The 7,807-nt window shown below is 41.3% G+C and overlaps 1 protein-coding gene across 1 annotated transcript in view; it reads left to right on the top strand.

The window, feature by feature from the left end:
- The window catches only part of UCHL3 (ubiquitin C-terminal hydrolase L3), a 112,414-nt gene that overhangs the window by 23,749 nt on the left and 80,858 nt on the right, over positions 1 to 7,807 (top strand). The window lies entirely within an intron of this gene.

Here is a 7,807-nt window from a genome sequence, read left to right on the forward strand (position 1 = left end):
AATTTCAAAATCACTGCCACAGGAAATCTTATCTCAAGGGCATGACCAATGTCATTCTCCTCAGTATCCTTGACTCTTGGTATGTGTGCTCCAGAGGAGACACCAAATATATGAATGATGAATGGTTAGATGTCTACACTAAAAGCAAGGGGTTTTTCACACCCATCTACGAGTGGCATTTTTAGCAAGAAATAAAAAATACCCTCTTTTCTCATCCCCCAAACTAAGTTACTGCTTCTACAGTGTGAAGGGGTTTGCGCATGTTGGGAGGAGGCAGTCTGCTTCTCCAGGGTTTCCCACATGCCCTGCCATTTCTTTGTAAACTCCTATGGGCCAGAATGTTAATATCTGCCTGCATTCCTCAAACCTGTTGCTTAGTCATCATGGGTCAGAATCTGAAATCAACCTATATCCTGCAGTTATGTCCTTAATAATAACAGTTTTTAGTAGCACATCTGAAATATTTCTTTGCCCTTTCCCTTGGCACAGAAATGTGAAACACAATGAGATATGTAAGTGCTTTTCTTTAACAAACGTTCTTCATATGCTGAAACAGGAACCAGCTGAAGATTAATAGCTACCTTCTCCTGGGGTACTTGGAATTCAAAAGAGAATAAATCAGGATCAAGTTAATCAAGCTATGCAATCCATAATATTCAGTATTTCTGTGTGCTATGAAATGGTTACATCAATGGCTGGAATATCCCCCTTGTCAAATACAGAACTAGTCAAATCGGCACCTTTAATTGGAAAATAACACATAGAATAGTAAAATTCCATTTAAATGATGGCAAATAAGTTCTTATTCAGATTTGAAAACCTTAATACTTAAATTCTGAAATTCTTGATAAATATAGTAGAATAAGGTCTTCCCAGCTGATGCTAGTGGTAAAGAACTCTCCTGCCAATTCAGGAAACCTAAAAGATGAGAGTTCAATCCCTGGGAGGGAAAGATCCCCTGGGTGAGGGCATGGCAACCTACTCCAGTATTCTTACCTGGAGAATCCCATGGACAGAGCATCCTGGTGGGCTACAGTCCATAGGGTCGCAAAGTGTCAGACACGACTGAAGCGATTTAGCGTGCATAGTAATAGTAGAATGAATAGGCTAAATTTATACTAGCATCATTCATTTGGGGAGAATTAATACTAATATTAATGAATGCTCACAAAAGTTAGATTATTTCTTTAGGCAATATATAAGAAGTTATTTAGTAACTTACCTCTAGAATTTTTAGAAGAGTTCACTTATGCCTGTGCAGAAAAGAGTTAACATAGCACTCCTGACTGCTTATAGTTACAGCTGGCAGGGTTGGCCCTTCATTGGCATCTGGGAACTTGGATTCGAGGAGAATTCCCACCATTGACTGATATGAGCAGTTCACTGTGTCTCAACTGTTTTTACAAACAATATAATTATGCAACCCTCTGCATTCCTTCTGGGAGTTTGAAATTTGGATACATGTCAGGCAGGGGTGCCCATATGATAAGCTCCCAGTAAAAAAAAAAATCTAGGATTAGAGTCTCTAATGAGCTTCCCTGGTTGGCACTGTTTCATACAATTAGACACAACTTGTTGGGTGAGGGATTAAGCACATCCTGTGTGACTCCACTGGGGAAGGAATCTGGGAAGCTTGCAACACTTTCAAAAATATATATATACTTTAAAAGTAACTAAAGGTGCAGCAAACCATTTCTAGATTTAGCCCCACGTGCCTTTTCACTTTGCTGGTTTGCTGGTATGATTATATGCTGAGTCCTGTGATTACTCCAAATGAATTACTAAAACTGAAGGTAGTCTTGAGTACCCCCCCACCCCAAACAATCCCCTAATCTACTTTGGAAAGAACCACTTAATCTGAGAATTAGTAATCTGTACCCCAATATGAGAAATAGCTTCTAAATGCATTACCAATGAATATTTAAGTATTTCCTAAGCATTGTAAATCAAGACATACGTAACAATTGTAATTATAATTTGTTCTGCTTTTGGTTACAATGTTGCAAGCCATTAATAAGGATTTTTTTTTCTAGTTATTGTCAGAGCAAGTCACCCATGATTACTGCTCTCTGTATCAGGCAGGACCCAAGGACAAAATTCAGATCTCTTTTAACTATTTAGGCTTATCTTGAACTTTGTGTTTTACTTTTATCTAACCATGTCTCTCACAAATGCTTGGGGTTTTTTGTTTTGTTTTGTTTTTTAACTTTGAAAACTAATAGTTCAGTTCAGTTCAGTCGCTCAGTTGTGTCCGACTCTTTGCGACCCCATGAACTGCAGCATGCCAGGCCTCCCTGTCCATCACCAACTCCCGGAGTTCACTCAGACTCACATCCATCGAGTCAGTGATGCCATCCAGCCATCTCATCCTCTGTCGTCCCCTTTTCCTCCTGCCCCCAATCCCTCCCAGCATCAGAGTCTTTTCCAATGAGTCAACTCTTCGCATGAGGTGGCCAAAGTACTGGAGCTTCAGCTTTAGCATCATTCCTTCCAAAGATTCCCAGGGTTGATCTCCTTCAGAATGGACTGGTTAGACCTCCTTGCAATCCAGAGGACTCTCAAGAGTCTTCTTCAACACCACAGTTCAAAAGCATCAATTCTTCAGCGCTCAGCCTTCTTCACAGTCCAACTCTCACATCTATACATGACCACTGGAAAAACCATAGCCTTGTCTAGACGGACCTTTGTTGGCAAAGTAATGTCTCTGCTTTTCAATATGCTAATTGCAACCTAATCTAGGCCACTGTACAGGACAGTGCCCTATATGTATGATTCTCTGCACTGAACTCAGCTATACTGCTTTCCGGTGTGTGTGTGTGTGTGTGCACGCTCTGTCACTCAGTTGTGTCAAACTCTTTGTGACCTCGTGGACTGTAACCCACCAGGCTTCTTTGCCCAAGGAATTTTCCAAGCAATACTGGAGTGGGTTACCATTTCCTACTTCAGGAGATCTTCCCAGCCCAGGGATTGAACCCCTGTCTCCTGCACTGGCAAGCAAATTGTTTCCCACTGTGCCACCATTTTCCTACTCATCTTTTATGTGTCCTAACTTCCACAGTGTTTCTCTCTCTCTCTCATTGCAAGTATAATTGCCAGACATTTCAAAAGTTTAGATAAACCATACAGGAAGGAAGGGAATACTGAATGCGCAATACATCCAAAGAAAAAATAGTGGGGAAAAAAGGGTAAGCCCTTAATATCAGTAAATGAAAATTAGTCAATATACAACTAATTTTACATGTGTCCATAATATCCATGTGGCTCTTCCCCTCCTTACCTTTTTTTAGTTCTTATAATCTCTAGTAGTGCAGCCTCTTGTGAACAACGTTGAATTTGAAGCCACGGGTAACTAGCTTACTAAAGGATCATCGTGAAGACTAAGATGCAGTGAAAATGGGGAATTTCCAATTTAGAATTTCTTTTCTTTCCATGGACTTGCTTGACATGGAAGTTCAGTCTCAAATGCTGACTCCTGGTTACCACAGAAGACACTGAAGGCCAACAGGTTCTTTTCAGTCATTTCTTCATTTCATGAGTAAACCAAAGAACATCCGTGCACACAAAATCGCTTCAGTCATGTGCCCACCAGGTTCCTCTGTCCATGGGATTTTCCAGGCAAGAATACTGGAATGGTTGCCATGCCCTTCTCCACGCCCAACCCAGGGATTCAACCTGCATCTTTAAAGTCTCTTGCATTTCCAGGCAGGTTCTTTACAAGTAGCACCACCTGGAAAGCCCCATAAAGAACATAGTAACCATGGTTAATAAACCAGAGAGAAGTACCAGCGCTCAACCTGATGAAGTCATCTAAGGAGGCTCATCTCTTCAACAACTCTCCAGGTAGTAAGAGAATCACCATTTGGTTTCAATTTGGCTTTTAGCTGGGGGAGGAACTTTATCTGGTAAAGGAGCTCTGTTTCTATAAGACCAATAGTCTATTTTCCCATCTCCCTTTCAGGAACACACATGCTCACTGCAGCCATTACAATCCCAATAGCAGCAGCCAGCTGAAAGCCAGCAATTTTTGGTGTGAAATATAAATCCTGCCACTTACTGCCCATATAAGGACAAATAAAGCAGAAAATTGACCCCCCCCCCAAAAAAATCTTTATCCAAGAGCAGATTCGCTATAGGAGCAAAGTTGTCTCCATCATATCCAAATACAGACCCATGTAGGAACCAAAAGCCAATATATCTGCCCAGCCCCCATCCACACCCAACACACACTGGTGGAACAGACACAGGAAAACATAAGGAACAAACTCCGTCTTACTTGCTTGCCTACTTACTTATTTGAAAGATGAATGGGAGACACGGCTCCCCTGATCCACAGCAGTGATGAAATCCTGCCAGGAGTTATGAAGATCTCCTGCCCAAGGTCACATAACTAACTCAATTTCTTCAGTTTTAAAGAACAGATAATAAATTCTCCACTCTACTATACTGTGGAAGAGGCTGATCCAGTAATGCTTGTTATTAATTATTAACTATCTGACTTCCCCCAATAGATTATAAACTTTGTGAAAATTGTTCACCACTATATGTCAAGTGATTAGCAAAGTGTGAGTTTGCTAATATTCAAGAAACATTTGTTGAATGAGGACTTCCCTGGTGGTAAAGTGGAAAGGAATCCACCTGCCAATGCAGGGGACACGGGTTCAATCCCTGGCCCTGGATGATTCCATGTGCTTAGAAGAGCAACTAAGCCCGTGTGCCACCACTACTGAACCTGCACACTTACAGCCCATGGTCCACAAAAAGGCACCGCGATGAGAAGCCTGTGCACCATAGCGCAAGAGGACTCCCTGCCCTCCTCTAGAGAAGCTCGCAGGCAGCAGTGAAGACCCAGTACAACCAAAGAGAAATAAACAATAAAAAAAAATTTGGTGAATGAATACTAGAGACTACTTAGCCATTATATTTTCAGTGTCAATAAATATTTTGAGTTATACACTCATCTTCACTGAATATATTCATCTTCACTGAATTTGGTTAGCATGAATCATTCCTTCTAAGGCAAGATCATTGAACTGATGGAGTTTCTTGAGATGTTGGCCTAATAGACCCACCTACATTATCTAGAAAATGCTGTGTATCATATGTTTACTTCTTGTTTGCTTGCTATTACTTCAGAAGCAGACTTGAATACTGGATTAATCATTTAATTGCAGTCCTTGGTTTGTGGCACACTTTCATCATTGTTCTAAATCTAGCTTTTTTTTTTTTTTACAAATTTTAATTTATGTATTGACTTAATGACATAATGAAGACCATGAACTTACTTCCCAACCTGAACAACTAGGCATGACCAGTTTACATCTACTTTGGTTCCTCTTCTCCCCTGCCTCCATCTTCTAGCTTGAAAACTAGAGGGAAACACTGACCCTGCTTTTGGTTTTCATTCCCTTTATTTTTATGTTTTTATATGCATATGTTGTTGTTTAGTCACTAAGTCGTGTCCAACTGTTTGTGACCCTATGGACTGTAGCCTGCCAGGCTCCTCTGTCTATTGGTTTCCCCAGGCAAGAATACTAGCGTAGGTTGCCATTTCCTTCTCCAGGGGATCTTCCCGACCTAGGGATTGAATTCATGTCTCCTGCACTGGAAGGCAGGTTCACTACCACTGATCCACCAGGGAAGCCATGACCAGTTTGAGTACTCCTCAAAACTGCCAAGGTCAACAAAAACAAGGGAAATCTGAAACACTGTTACAGACAAGAGAAGCTTAAGGAGAAGTGATGACTAAATATAATATCCTGTCCTATACAGGATCCTGGAGTAGAAAAATATATTAGGTATAAACCAAGGAAACCTAATGTATCAACACTGGTTCCTCAATTGTAACAAATGTACCACACTAAGGTAAGATATTAGGGCTTCCTTTGGACTGCAAGGAGATCAAACTAGTCAATCCTAAAGGAAATCAGTCCTGAATATTCACTGGAAGGACTGATGCTGAAGCTGAAGCTCCAATACTTTGGCCACCTGGTGCGAAGTACTAATTCATTGGAAAATATCCTGATGCAGGGAAAGACTGAAGGCAGAAGGGGATGACAGAGGATGATACAGTTGGATGGCATCACTGACTTGATGAACATGAGTTTGGGCAAGCTCCAGGAGTTGATGATGGACAGGAAAGCCTGGAGTGCTGCAGTTCGTGGGGTCGCAGAGTCTAATGAGCTACTGAACTGAACTGAATGTAAGATATTAAGGGAAATGGTGTGGAGTATACGGGAACTCTCTATACTATCTTTGCAATTTTTCTAAAATTTAATAAAAAAAAATTTTTAAAATTATTTGAAAAGATAATTCTGCTTAAGCACTTTTAAAGACAAAGCACAAGCATGATGGAAGTTTCAACTGTCTTGTCTTCTGCTCACATAAATCTGGTGTGTATGTTAACCTGTCTTAGTAGAAATGAAAGACAAAAAGAAAATATTTGGGTTTTACTTAATGAGCTTGGGGATAATCTGTTTCTCTTTGGAAATTAAATGATTTATACATTTTCTAACTGGAGGATGAGGGATTTTCCAAAAGTTTACATTTAAGTCGTGTTTGAAACCTGAAACACATTTTCCCACAGAAATGTTACAAACAGTGGTTAATTCCTAGGCTAACCACTGAAGCTCCTTAAACTCATAATAAGCAAAATGGATGTTTTCAATGAAAAGTGTAAAAACTGTACTATGGGGGGGAAAAAAAACACTTGCCTTTGAAATTCAAAAGATAAATTTAAACATGCAATTTAAATTTATTCTCATTAAATTCATCACCCAGTGTTTGGATTAGAGGCTTACTCTGGGCCTCTTTGCACATAACCTTGAAACACCAAGAATGAGCGTGGGAGAGGAGTGGAAGGTGTTAAACTCGAGTGGGTGGGCGATGGAAAGATTTTAAGCACAGTCTGGGAAGTCAAGTGTATGGTTTTAACTCAGATTGGGCAGGCAGGTTTCTACTCTGATTTTGGGGGAGTGGGGGCGGGCGGGTACAATGAAGTTGCTTCAATATTCATTGGAAGGACTGATGCTGAAGCTGAAGCTACAACCCTTTAGCCACCTGTTACAAAGAGCCAACTCATTGGAAAAGACCCTGATGCTGAGAAAGACAGAGGGCAGCAGAAGCGGGTAACAGAGGATGAGATGGTTGGACGGCATCATGACTCAACAGACACGAGTTTGAACAAACTCCAGTAAAGGACAGAGAAGCCTGGTTCACTGCAGTTGCAAGGGGTCACAAGGTTGGACACAACTGAGCAACTGAACAACAAAATGAAGTTGGTACCCGAAAAGACAGAAGTAGGGACAGAAAAGGGCTTTGCCGTCTCGCAATCCTACGATCTTGAGTGTGCTACCTCGCAAAGGGTGGGTAACGGAGTACATCTGTGGGCAGCTGGTAAGCCACGAAAGACCAGTCAGCTAACCCTTCATGCTGGTGGGGTCTGAGTACAAGGATCGGCAGCCACAGGCAGTAGACCTGGGCTCCTCACACTAGTGTGCTACCAAGCAGAGGACCAAGAAAATGCATTCACGTTAACAGACCTGCGGGTATGCTGACAGGGTGTGAAGTGGACTGAAAATTCCCAGCAGGGAGGGTCAGAAGAGGAAACAAAGGTAAGAGGTAGAAATGACGTTTCCTGCAGTGGTGCCAGCCAAAATGTCAGACCCCAGCTGGGGTCATCATTTCTATAGCACAGCGAGGCCTGTTTGTCTCCTGGTTTGGGGATGCACTACACATTTGTTAAAGACACAACATTATACCATGAAAAGAACTGTTAAGGACTTTTCAGAAGCATACATAAAAACCAACA

This window comes from Ovis canadensis, chromosome 10 (genome assembly GCF_042477335.2).
Source record: "Ovis canadensis isolate MfBH-ARS-UI-01 breed Bighorn chromosome 10, ARS-UI_OviCan_v2, whole genome shotgun sequence".
NCBI classification, from domain to species: Eukaryota; Metazoa; Chordata; class Mammalia; order Artiodactyla; family Bovidae; genus Ovis; species Ovis canadensis.